We start from the raw sequence: 13,416 nt of genomic DNA on the forward strand, positions 1-13,416 counted from the left end.
TATTTATAAAATAACTAAATACTAAAATTAACAATTTTGGTGCAAAGCTGTACTTTTTGAAAGGGTACAGCCCCAATAACAGCTGGGGTACATATTTTGACAATTTTTGACCAAATTGCAGGTCATCAAGTATCACAAATTTACTGGTATCAAAAAGTATTATACTATGATACACTTTGTTTGTATATTACAAAGCCCTGTTGTTTAATATCTAGACACCAGCCTGTTAACCCCTTATATTTTATTCATACTAACATAATGCTTACTATTTTTGCAGTTTTGTTGCTAAAATGTACAGCGTACAACAGAGCTTTGTCTGGTGTATCCTACAATTAATGCATTTGATCCTTTCATTTCCAAAGTGATAAACTGGAAGTTGTTGCCGCTTGTATATTTCTCTTTCTCTCATTAATTAATCATGCAAATAAAAGATAAAAATAGCAAAAGGCAAAACATGATTATAGCTGTCTCTCACTTGCCGATTTAATATGTTATTGAAGTTAAGAAATGTGACAGCAATACCAAATATACTACTCGATATATTTACTGTGGAATAATGTCTGTTTCTGTTTTAAAAGCAGTGTTTATTAAGTAGTAAGCTACAGTAACTTGACTCTAAATAAAGCCTATGGACATGTGGCAGGATTCCCTCCTCAACTAACTAAAGATGCACGAAGACACTCAGGACTACGTGATTGCTATTTACACATTCAAAAGAAGAAAGACTAAAATAAATATTTGAGGAAAGGGTGTTTCCGGCCCTGCGGACCTGTTTGTTTGAGGAACAATATTAGCACTGTGTGTTTAGCTGGAAGTCTATTTCGGCGTTGAGATATGGAGGAGATATTATCCAACAACACAAAACAAAATGAAAACTGATCATGTTGACATATCCTAAAGGATAGATATGGATGTCTGTTTCATTTGCAATGTTTTAATTTCATTTTGTCATTGTGTTTACCAGCATCTGTCGTGTGGATGATGAGTGATGTTGTTGCTAATTATTTATTTGCCCCCTCCCCCATCTATAAAACATCTTCCCCAATGGTTTGACTCCCAAACACACAGAATTCAGCCACCCCGCCCCCCTCTCAAGGGGAGGAGTCTTAGCTCAACATACGTGACTGTGTTTGACCGCATGCCTGCTGTTTTGTCTGAGATATAAATCTAAAAAGACCTGTTTTATTTTCACATAAACATACATAGATTCATTATCTATGAAACTCCTAGCTCAGAACTGTGTCACAGCACTATAAATAGAGATGTGGGTCAACTATAGGGCAGGTCCAATCTTACATAGCCAGCCATTGTGCCACCGAGCCATACAAACACACATACAATATCTATTGACAACGGTGAGAGAGTGTAAAATATGGCAATATTGTGTTGCACTGTTTCACAATGAATGATTGCTTGAAACAGCCTGACATTCAACCATCCACTGTCAGATATATATAATAAAACAATACTTATTTAAAACAACATGCCCAGTCAGATACATATGTCACATTTCTCAGAATAAAAGTTAGACCTTTGTACCTAAAGGGTGTATCTTGGTTCCTTAAATTTGTACCTAAATGGTACATATTAGGACCTTTTAAAATGCAAGATACCATTGCCAACTTTGTAACATTTTTCCTGAAAGTGTAGAAATCCTACTGGGATGTTCTATCATTATATACACCAACCAGCCAAACATATTCATCTCATTTTACGAATTAAAATAGTCTAGAAATTTTTATTTGCAAAAAAATATTAGACACAATTACGAGTTAACAATTTAGCATTTATTAAGTTCATGTAGATTTTTTTTTCAAGTGGATTAAGATTTTGGTGGGGCACTGCCCCCCCTATGAAGGACTAAAAACGACTTAAGTGTATATAAATAAATAAATTAATAAATACGTAAATAAATAAATAAATAAACAAATAGATATACTGAAATAAATACATAAATACGTAAATAAATAAATAAATGTAGATACACAGAAATAAAATAAGTAATTAATTTAATGAATAAATAAATGCAGAAATGCATACATAAATGTAGAAATAAATAAATAATTAATTAAATGCATTAATAAATAAATGCAGACATAAATAAATATATAAAATTTTTGCACAGTTTCATTAATTTCTAAATTTATTTATGTATTTCTACATTTATTTATGTATTAATTTAATTATTAATTTATTTATTTCTACATTTATTTCCATATATCTACATTTATTTATTTATGTATTTATTTACGGATTTATGTATTTATTTCAGTATATCTACATTTATTCATTTACATATAGATGTATTTATTTATTTATTTATTTATTTATATACACTTAAGTCATTTTTCGTCCTCCATACTGGTCCACTAATATGTACTGATATGCATTTACTGCAAAGCTACAATAGAAAAATAGCACTATAGAAACAAATTTAAATTGAATGAAGAAAGTCAGATTTTCTCATCAGATTCTTCACCAACCCATCTAGGCAATGCTATCCTACTTTTATGTTCTGTACTCTTATAGTATGTAAACAATTGTCTTCTATGGGAAAATATTTTACCATTGTAATCGCGTGAGCTATGGAAGAGCAGCCTCTGAGCAATGCATTTTCCTCTGAGCTTTATCTCTTTACTATATCTATTCAGTGCATTCTTCTTTGGAGGTTGCCGCCGGCTGTCACAATGCGTCAGGTTGAGGGACACAAGTGAACTGAGGAGGACAGTGGCAGATTAAAGTGAGTGATGAAGGGGAACCGGGGTGCAAAGAGAAGTCAAAGATTTGTATAAAAGGAGTTTTGCTGCATGGGTTATACAGCAAAGATCTCCAATGCATTTTCAGCCATATTGGTATATACTGTTTGCATTAGATATGAAACATAATGAAGAAATATTACCATACATGCACATATTAAGCAGAAGGCATGTGATTAATTGGTACATTAATATTGCTGTTTGTGTCTTGTGCACCGCACAATTTTCTGTTACAAAACAAAAAGAGAGAGAGAGAGGGAGAGAGAGAATGAGAGAGAGATCGAAACTATTTTTTTTCCTGTTTGAAAGTTGCACAATCACCCTCAAAATGTAGTAAACAAGTCAATCCCTTTTGGTTTCATCAGGCTATTATCTCTGTTATCACACAACAACATTAATCACACGCATAACAAGACAACAACAAATGAAGTGTCATGAACTAAAGAGTTTGTTGTGTTGTTGTTTAGAAGTAATTGTAATGCAGCTTACTGACCAGGGGTCTCATTTATAAAGCGTGCGTACGCAACGGGTCTGGAAACGCAAATACGCCGGTTCCCACCAAAGGTCGTGATCTATAAAAAAACTAACTTCATGTACGATGAACATGACGATTCATGTACGCACACTTGCAGGTGATCTGTGATTTATAGGGCCCTATCTTGCACCCAGCGCAATTGACTTTGTCAGTGACGCATGTTTCATTCGTATTTTGCACCGGCGCCCAGCGGGTTTTTCCCTCCACAGACGCACATCGGCAAACTAGGGAATGAACTTGCGCTCCCTGGGCGGTTCAGCGCAAAAAAGGAGGCGTGTTGCGGCGCAAACCATGCCTGATGCTATTTTGCGGTTTCAAAAAACAATTGCGCCACTGACCAGCAAAAAAAAGTTTAAAGTCAGTGGCGCGTTGTTCATTATGCTATTTTAAGGGCGCATGCTTGACCATAATGTATAGCGTGCACAACGTGCATACACTTTGCTTATCTAATCTACACAGATGCAACAGTTATTTTTGCAAATCATAAATTGTTACACTTAAAAATATTAACACATGAGATAAGGGGAATCATAGTGGTGAGCATTGTGGTGATAGTTTTTATTTATTGTGTGGCTGCGTTAAAAAATTCTCATGGAAATAACGATTAAAATATTTTCATAAGAAACCTTAATGGATATGAACTTGATTTGTAAGAGTACTTTGGGGTTGGACCTTGCTTGCGTTTCTTGGGTCCGATTTCAAAGCCCCCAAACCCTTTCAGCGGTGAGGGTGGACGCAGCGATGTCCTCTGCTGGCGTCTGTGTAAAGGGAAGATCCACCTCCCGTTACACGGCGTGCCCGATTTATGCTGGCAAGCTTGGGATTCCCCCGTCTCCTGACATCATTGTACGTAGCGCTTGGCGCAACGATGGGGATGTCAGCTGATGAGACTGTGGCTATTTCCTCTCACGCCTGTTTAACCGACGCTGATTTGGTCGGATTTCTCCCATCCCCATACAAAACAACTTCTCTGTCTTTGACTGCTCTTACAAGAACGTGGGTCTCCTCGGCTGTAAACACTCCTGGCGTACGGCTGGTAAATCCGTCATAATAATAGCAACCCGTCATGGAACTTGCGCCCTTGCGTTTAAAGGGAATGTTGGAAAGCGTTCTGATTGGTTTATTTGATGTTACGCCCAAACCACACCTATGAATAATGAACCTACTTCAGACCAACCCCTTATTGATTTGTGCCCGGCGCAAGAGTTATTTCTCCCGCCGGGAAAATAGCAACAGCGCCCAAGATCCGCCCACAAACTCACTTGCGCGTTGCGCTTCGCACTTGCGTTTCAGATCGTTAAAATAGGGCCCATAAAGTGAACATTGCTTTGTTTTATAAGTCTTACCATTTTTGGCTTTTGTGCATACGTAGACTTTTAGTAAGGATACTACGCACGGTTTTATAAATGAGACCCTAGGACTAGAATCTGTAACCCTTTTCTCATTTTTCCTTTTTAATTCAGAAATTTGTAAATTAATACAAACAGATAAAATAATTTGAACTAACTCCAAGACCACTAGACCAAGGATCGGCAGTGTTATCCCAGATAATAAAGTGTACTTGAATGTACTAAAAATACCAGCAAGTAAATTTACTAAAAAATGTACAGAACAAAAGTCATCGGTTTCATCCCCAGTAAATACATAATGCTAAAATGTACAGGTATGGCTTGAATGCACTGTATGTCAATTTGGATAAAAGCATCTGCCAAATGCATAAATGTAATTTTGTGCATGACAGGTTTTCTTATTTCCTCTTCTCCAGGAAGAGGTTTTCTCCAATGTCAAAGTGGTTTTAGATGAAGTTCTTAGCATATGTCAGGAATTGAGAAAATAATACCAGGTGAGCCAAAACATCACATTGGAGAGGCTGGTTCTGTGAAAGGAGATGGATGTCGTGATGATCTCTTTTGTGAATGGATGATCATCTGTTTTTGTTTGCATGAGTGTAAGAGAAAGGTCGGAGTCTGGACTTAGCCCCCCGGAAACCGCAAACATTCCCACTTACCCCGGCCAAGCTTGAGAAAAAGCCACAGGCTGTGACCAAGCGTAAACAAGCAGGATAGAAGGAAGCAGACACCGAAGTAAAAAGGGAGGCATTCCAGAGGCTTGTCTGAGCAAGTTAAAAGAGAGAGTTTGTGAGTGAGTAAGAATTGGTTAATTCCCACAATTTTTTTTCAAAGAGTTTCCTGTAAGCTCTTTGACAGTCAACATGTTTGTGACACCCAGATGAGCCACAACTTCTAAGAATGCATTAGAAACACATGAGGTAAACTGAATTGAGTGTTTTTTGGACAGTCCCTCCTCTGCCTGATTGATCTCAGATGTCTCGCTGTAGATTTTACAACACTTGATATGTTTCAATGCCTTTCATCAAGCAACGTTTTATGTTTTGTCTTTACACCTGTATGCCCTCTTTTGAACTTTTCGAGTTTTGCAAGGTAACATTCCCACCTGTGTTCCCACAATTTACTAACATAAACTGGGACAATATGCTGTCAGGCGCGCACACACACACACACGTAAACATGAAGCACATGAAGTCACTTTGTTTGTATGTTAAAGCAGGAGCTCTGGGCAGGTAACAATGAAGCCCCGCCCCCACCTGCTGCTACCGAGTGTTCTGGGAAAAACAAGAAAGACATATGAGGAAAAAGAGAGGGAGAAGGGGAGTGGGGGGCATGAGATCACCTCCTGAACCGTGGCCAAGTTTATGAGTCACCCCAGGTGTGCTCAGGTGTTTGTGTCTGTTTTATGTCTCATGAGCTTGTCTCATGAGAATCCCTGAATCTGTACATTGTCACTGCGGCTGTACCCTTTCAAAAAGTACAGCTTTGCACCTAAAGAGTTTATATTAGTACCTCAAAGGTACATATTGATACATATTAGACATTTTAAAGGGTACTGCCCCAGTGACAGCTGGGGTACGTAAAGTATTTTTAAAATTTTTCGAATAGTCAGAGAGACAGACTGAAGGAGTCTCCAATAGTTCATCTGTGTCTGTCTGGCGAGTGTCTGCAGGTCAAATTTGCCCTCTGTAGCAGCAGAAAGCGAGAGAAGTAGAAAGAATGAGTGGGGGGGTAATCCCTCCAATGAGACGGCCTTCAAAACAGCTCAAAATTCTAGCTATTACACAATGTTGAAAGTCCTTTGCTGCAGGGAAACAACATGAATCAGCTGAGAAATACTTGAAATACTCTTTCACACCAATCTCTTAATGTTCAGTACAGCGCACATACTGATCAACATGTTATGACCTTTGTATGCACCCACCTTAGAGAGGAATTAGTTAAACTAAAATGAAGTTACTTTATTCAAGTGGAAGTTTGATATATTGTAAGGAGATATGGATGGGGTCTCAGCATAAAGTATGTTTTACATGCTGGGACCATTAGATAATAGTTTGCTGGTCCTCAGCATAAGATGCTGGTTTGATGGTTTGCTGATCCCCAGCATGGGATGATGGTTAGCTACAGATACATGTTTTAGATAACAAAACTTACTGTTATATCTTAAATCATTTTGCTTTATACGCATCTTGATTTAGGAATTTTTTGATATTTGTACTGGATAAAAAAGAAAAATAATACATTTCATAATCAAAATATGCTATTTATCAAGACCTTGGGCCCTATCTTGCACCCAGCGCAATTGACTTTGTCAGTGACGCATGTATCATTTGTATTTTGCACCGGCGCACAGCGGGTTTTTCCCTCCACAGATGCACGTCGGCAAACTAGGGAATGAACTTGCGCTCCCTGGGCGGTTCAGCGCAAAAAAGAAGGCGTGTTGCGGCGCAAACCATCCCTGATGCTATTTTGCAGTTTCAAAAAACAATTGCGCCACTGACCAGAAAAAAAAAGTTTAAAGTCAGTGGCGCGTTGCGCGTGGTTCAATATGCTATTTTAAGGGCGCATGCTTGACCATAATGTATAGCGTGCACAACGCGCATACACTTTGCTTATCTAATCTACACAGATGCAACAGTTATTTTTGCAAATCATAAATTGTTACACTAAAAAATGTTAATACACGAGATAAGGGAAATCATAGTGGTGAGCATTGTGGTGATAGTTTTTATTTATTGTGTGGCTGCGTTAAAAAATTATCATGCAAATAACGATTAAAATATTTTCATAAGTTTGTTGTGTGGCTGTATTACGTTTATTTTATGTAAATAATAATTAAAAAAATTTCATAAGAAACCTTAATGTATATGAACTTGATTTGTAAGAGTACTTTGGGGTTGGACCTTGCTTGCGTTTCTTGTGTCCGATTTCAAAGCCCCCAAACCCTTTCAGCGGTGAGGGTGGACGCATCGATGTCCTCTGCTGGCGTCAGGTCATGTGTAGGCAGATCCACCTCCCGTTACACGGCGTCCCCGATTTATGCTGGCAAGCTTGTGATTCCCCCGTCTCCTGACATCATTGTAGCGCTTGGCGCAACGATGTGGATGCCAGCTGATGAGACAATTGTGGCTATTTCCTTTCACGCCTGTTTAACCTACGCTGATTTGGGCGGGTTTCTCCTATCTCCATACAAAACAACTTCTCTGTCTTTGACTGCTCTTACAAGAACGTCGATCTCCTCGGCTGTGAACCGCTCCTGGCGTACGCCTGGTAAATCCATCATAATAATAGCAACCCGCCATGGAACTTGCGCCCTTGCGTTTAAAGGGAATGTTGGATAGCGTTCTGATTGGTTTATTTGACGTTACGCCCAAACCACAGCTATGAATAATGAACCTACTTCAGACCAACCCCTTATTGATTTGCGCCTGGCGCAAGAGTTATTTCTCCCACCGCCCAAGATCCGCCAACAAACTCACTTGCGCTTTGCACTTGCGTTTCAGATCGTTAAAATAGGGCCCATTGTGTTTGTTTTGTTGGTATATGTTCTTAGGCTTACACTTAAAGACTTGGTAATTATGGGTATACATTTATGCATACATTATATACAGATGCTCAGATGCAAAAGCCACTAAACGCCACCTCCTGCATGGGATAATGATATTAACCGAATGCTCTTGCCGTGTATTATACGTTTTTATTAAATACTTTTGCTTCAAATCTGCTTAATCCCGGCCTAAAGCCATTCAGAAATACAGTTTGTTGGCAGATTCCAGACCGAAAAATGCTAATTTACAAGTAAACATGTCAGACTCACTGACAGGGTTTTGCATCTGAACTCTTCCTATTCCTGATGTCTTCACTTCATATTCAAATATATTTTTTAAAAGATATACGGTATTAAAAACTTTGTATTCATGATGCATCGTTTGGTTTGCATCGTAAACTAGAGCTAAGCATTGGGGTAATTTAAGGAGAGTAACAGTAATAGCTACAACTATTATTACAAGAGAGAATTAGCCAATATTAAAGCCCGCCTAAAAAAATTATGTTTCTGGCAGAAAATGAGTCACCAGTGTGTGTGCAAAAACATCCTGTTATTATGCAAATCCAATTATTCTTATTTGTGTAATCTCCTTTAAACCGCAACAGTCACACAAAACAGGCTGTTGGGGATCCCCTATCAATGTGATGTCACATTGATTACACCCCACCTATGACCGCTCACAGACTTTGTCTTATGAGCACGTAGTTCAATCTCCTACCAGAGATGCATGTTTTGATGTAGTCCAAAGCACATAGGCGCTCTATCCCTACTTTGCAAATGGGGAGGGGAACAGACGCTTTCTTTACATTTAAAGAGACACACACACAAAAACAGCGTGCTTTTCATTGCAGCCACAAATGGCCATGTTTAACATCATATAATGAAAGATCTGTGGTGTATTTTGAGCTGAAACTTCACAGACACTGGGGATACCAGAGACTATGTTTATATTGCTGAAAACAATGTTAAGGGTTCTTTAATAACAGATACAATTAAGTAAATGCATGCACTATTTCCATTGAGCTTTTTGTTTGTGTCATGTGTATACAATATTTCAATGAAACCTATATTTCCTGATATGCTGCAGTTTGCTTTATGCCAAATAATTGTGTCCAATAAAATCTTTAAACTTTTCGTATTTTATCCATTTGTAGTGTACATATATTCATATCCATGTATTTTGATTATTTACTTTAATCTGCTGGCAAAAGCAAATAAACAAATATGAACCCTTTGGTCCTGAAAATGTACTTTGAATTGAGCCAAAACAAACCGATCCTGAACAGTTACATACTTCTGACAGGCTGTGAAAAAATGCAAATATCTGGCATGTTTCTGTGGGGAGTACTGCAGATTCACGCTGACAGTGTTTTTGCTAAAAAGGAAAAAGTAGTTATGGGACACCATGAGTCTTTCCATGATAGACATAATTTTTAAATGGTTATCAGGAGTTTCCTATTGAAAAATTATTACCAATGTAATAAATCATATTTTGAATTAAAGAGGATAACCTTTACTTGTAAAAGGTAAATGACATGAAACACAAACCTTGGCTGCGGTTTTGTCTCAATTGTCCGGAGGACTGCGAAAAGTGCAGTTTGTGTGCAGGCCTGTTGGAAATCCTTACTGACCAACTAAACATCTTATTCACAGAGGAACCTAGTGGAAGCCCACCTTCACCCTTACAGCATGAAGGTCCAGTCTGGTAATGACAGTCTAGTGCATCTCTATGATGATGATAGGCAGCAGGGATGGTGGCACATCTGAAACCACACATCTATAAGGCAATCCCCTCATTCCTTAAGAACCATGCATTCCTCCAGTACTTTTTTATGGTCAATCAGGGATTATGTCTAACCAAATAATGTCTATTTAATATGCAGCACTTTTACACATGTCATATACATACACTTAACATGATTAGTTTAACCCTCAAATGGCTCGTAGTGTTGCTCTCGTTATTAACCTCATTACAGATCCAAAGCAAAACAACACGATGCAGTTTTTACAATGCAAAACAAGAATTAATTGTTCAATAAAACCGTACTCATAAGGTAATAATAAGCAAAAAATGACCTTAGATCAGCACTATACTGTTATGTGCTTTATCGATGTGACCTCTTGTAGCTCTGACAGGCTACCACATCAAGACTTTCCATACAGCTTTAAAGACCCAAATATGAAAACTCTGAAGAAGTTTCTTTTAAAAATTATATTTTTAGATAAATGATGGTAAGCACGCAGTTGACAGTCAGTACCCATTGACGTCCATAGTATTTGTTTTTCCTACTATGGAATTCATGGGTACCGTTAACTGTGTGCTTTCCTTCCTTTATATCCTCTTATATTTTCTTTTGTGTACAACAGAATAAAGACACAGGTTTACAACATGAGAGTGAATAAATGATTTTCGGTGTGATAATGAAGCAGTGATATGACTTATTTAGCTTATATGCTTAATGGAGTTCCATATCAACCAAATGTTTTAGCAAAACCTGATTAGAAAAGACTTTTTGAAACTTCAAAAGTCAAAGCTAAATTTAAGTCTATCTTTCATATTTATATGGGAATGTTTTATAAATATATATATAATATATATATAATTCAATAAAAATAATTTATTGTATTTAATAAATACATTATTTATATATCAAAAGCTGTTCTTTTCTGATCAACTGGTCCATATATTTTTTTATAAATGCATATTATTTATTATTTTAATAATTATAGGCCTAATGTAGAAGGTGTGACTACTAAAAGCCTATAGTTTTTTTTTCAGGTAATAATGTACATTTCATGAAATTTGCAATAGTGCCTTTCACAATTTAATATCAAAAATACCAATAATATGTATTATATATATATATATTATCCTGTTTTCTATCATTTCCTTTTCCTTACTTGTATACTGTTTTCACATGTACAGCAGGTATAATAAGTATTGAACCATTTTTCTCAGTCAACATATTCCTAAAGGTGCTATTGAATGAAATTATCACCAGATGTGATTAACAACACATGCAATCCACACATTCAAAATAATAAAAAAAAAGATATCCATATGTATAAAAATGTAAAATGACACTGGGGAAAAGCATTGAACATGCTTACTAAAATGTATTTAATACTTTGTACAAAAGCCTTTGTTGGTAATGAAAGTTTCAAGAAGCTTTCTGAATGGAAAATAGTTGCATGCATTGCTCAGATGTGATTTTGACCCATTACAGTCTTCCACACAAACAGTCATGAATGTTTTGTTGGCCTCTTCTTTAAACTCTGATCTTTAGTTTTTTTCATAGATTTTCAATTGGATTCAAGTCGGATGATTGGCTGGACCATTCTTGCGGCTTTATTTTATTTCTCTGAAACCAGCTGAGAGTTTCCCTAGCTGTGTGTTTGGCTTACACTCTCAGAAAAAAAGGTATAATGTTGTCACTGGGATGGTACATTTTAAAAAGTTTCTATTTACCATTTTGGTACAGATACAGTATGTACCTCTGAGGTATCAGTATGTAACTTTTAGGGACCAATGTGTAACTTTGAGGTACCAATATGTACCTTTTAGGTACAAAAGTGTACTTTAAAGTGCACCTATTTTATTGCTAAAAACAATGTATTTTGTGTATTTGGTATAATACAATGTGTTTGCATGGTTTATGGTAAAAAACACATTATTTTCCACATAACGTACATTTTTGTATCTCCAGATTTCCCTCTCTTTCTGAAACGCACGGATTTTGTACAAAACTCATAGATTTGAAAAGCGCTGTGTCTGTGATTGGCTAGCTTATCTGGGGTGCATTTCCCAAACAACCACGTTACTCGTTGCTGAACAACCATAGTACGATGCATCGTTGGAGAAACGAACTACCTTGTCACGACTGTTTCCCGAAAGCATAGTAACTTTGTCGCACATTCGTCGTTTGAACGATGTTGGTTTAGCAACATAGTTGATGATGTCACGTGGGAGGTGAAGTACTAATTAATCTGTGCAAATCGATTTAATGTCAGATTACTGATATATTGCATATATTGCATCAGAAGACTGATTTTGTTATCGTGATTTAGTTATCTTTTGTTATTTTCAAGATATTTCATTCACCCGCAAGTTCTCTATTACGTCACTCCTCCCAGGGATTCCCCAGGGTCTTAAAGCTCATAGGACTGCACACATGCGCAGTTTTCAAATGCAGCGCTTTAATTCTGTTTACAAATTTAAAGACGTAAAATAAAATTGTAATATATTTAGAATGATGGATATACATTGTACTACATGTTTTTTGCTTATTTTGTTCAAAAGCATGATCAACGTAAGTCTACATATGATAATAACAAGGAACGATGCTTCTAACGACAGGTCAAAAGCTGTCGTTCCAATCACACAAGTTAACGATGCAGTTTGCGAATGTTCGTTTGAACGATGGTTTCGGGAAACAACCAATCGTTGAACGAAGTTAGTAACGATGGAACTTACGATGTTTGTTAGCTAACGATTGGCCTGAATACCTCTGACTTCAGCTGGAAATCTGACGCTCCTTACCATGTTTGAAAGATTCGGTCACAATGCAATGCTAACAGAAGTTAACTTACAGGCTGTGAGAGGAATTATGACAGTGTCGGTCTTGTCTACGTCAACAGGCCCAGGAATGAAACTGTTGCCTACAATCCATGTGTTTGTTGTAGTCCAAGAAAAGAGATTTACGTTGGAGGCGATAAACAGCGTCATCGTTTACTTTGGGGTATGGACCTTTTGCATACCATAAACATGTACTAATACACACCTACACACCAAAGGAAATTTTAAAATGTAAATCGGACAATAGGTGCCCTTTAAAAAGGTACCGCCCCAGTGACAACGTTTGTACCTTCTTGTACCTTTATTTCTGAGAGTGTACCTATCATGAGATGTTTCTTGCATGGCACCTTGGTAGCAGAAAGATAAGGTGCAGGATTGCTTTTTATCACTGAATGTCTTTGCTTTCCATGCCTCCTTACACATCCTTTTCTTCAGGGGTCCAATACTTTTGCCCTTGTCATTGTACATTCTTAGACATCTATGGTTTAATTTCTTTGCATGTTTGGATTGCATGGATTGTTATCCAACATCTGGTGAAAATCTCATGTTAATAGCACCTTTAGAAAAAAAAAATGGTGACATGCATTTATACACTGTATATGGTTTGTTCAAAAATGCATTTTCTGTATTTCATAACTGATCTGCACAAATGT

This window comes from Paramisgurnus dabryanus, chromosome 15 (assembly GCF_030506205.2).
Source record: "Paramisgurnus dabryanus chromosome 15, PD_genome_1.1, whole genome shotgun sequence".
In the NCBI taxonomy this organism is placed as follows: domain Eukaryota; kingdom Metazoa; phylum Chordata; class Actinopteri; order Cypriniformes; family Cobitidae; genus Paramisgurnus; species Paramisgurnus dabryanus.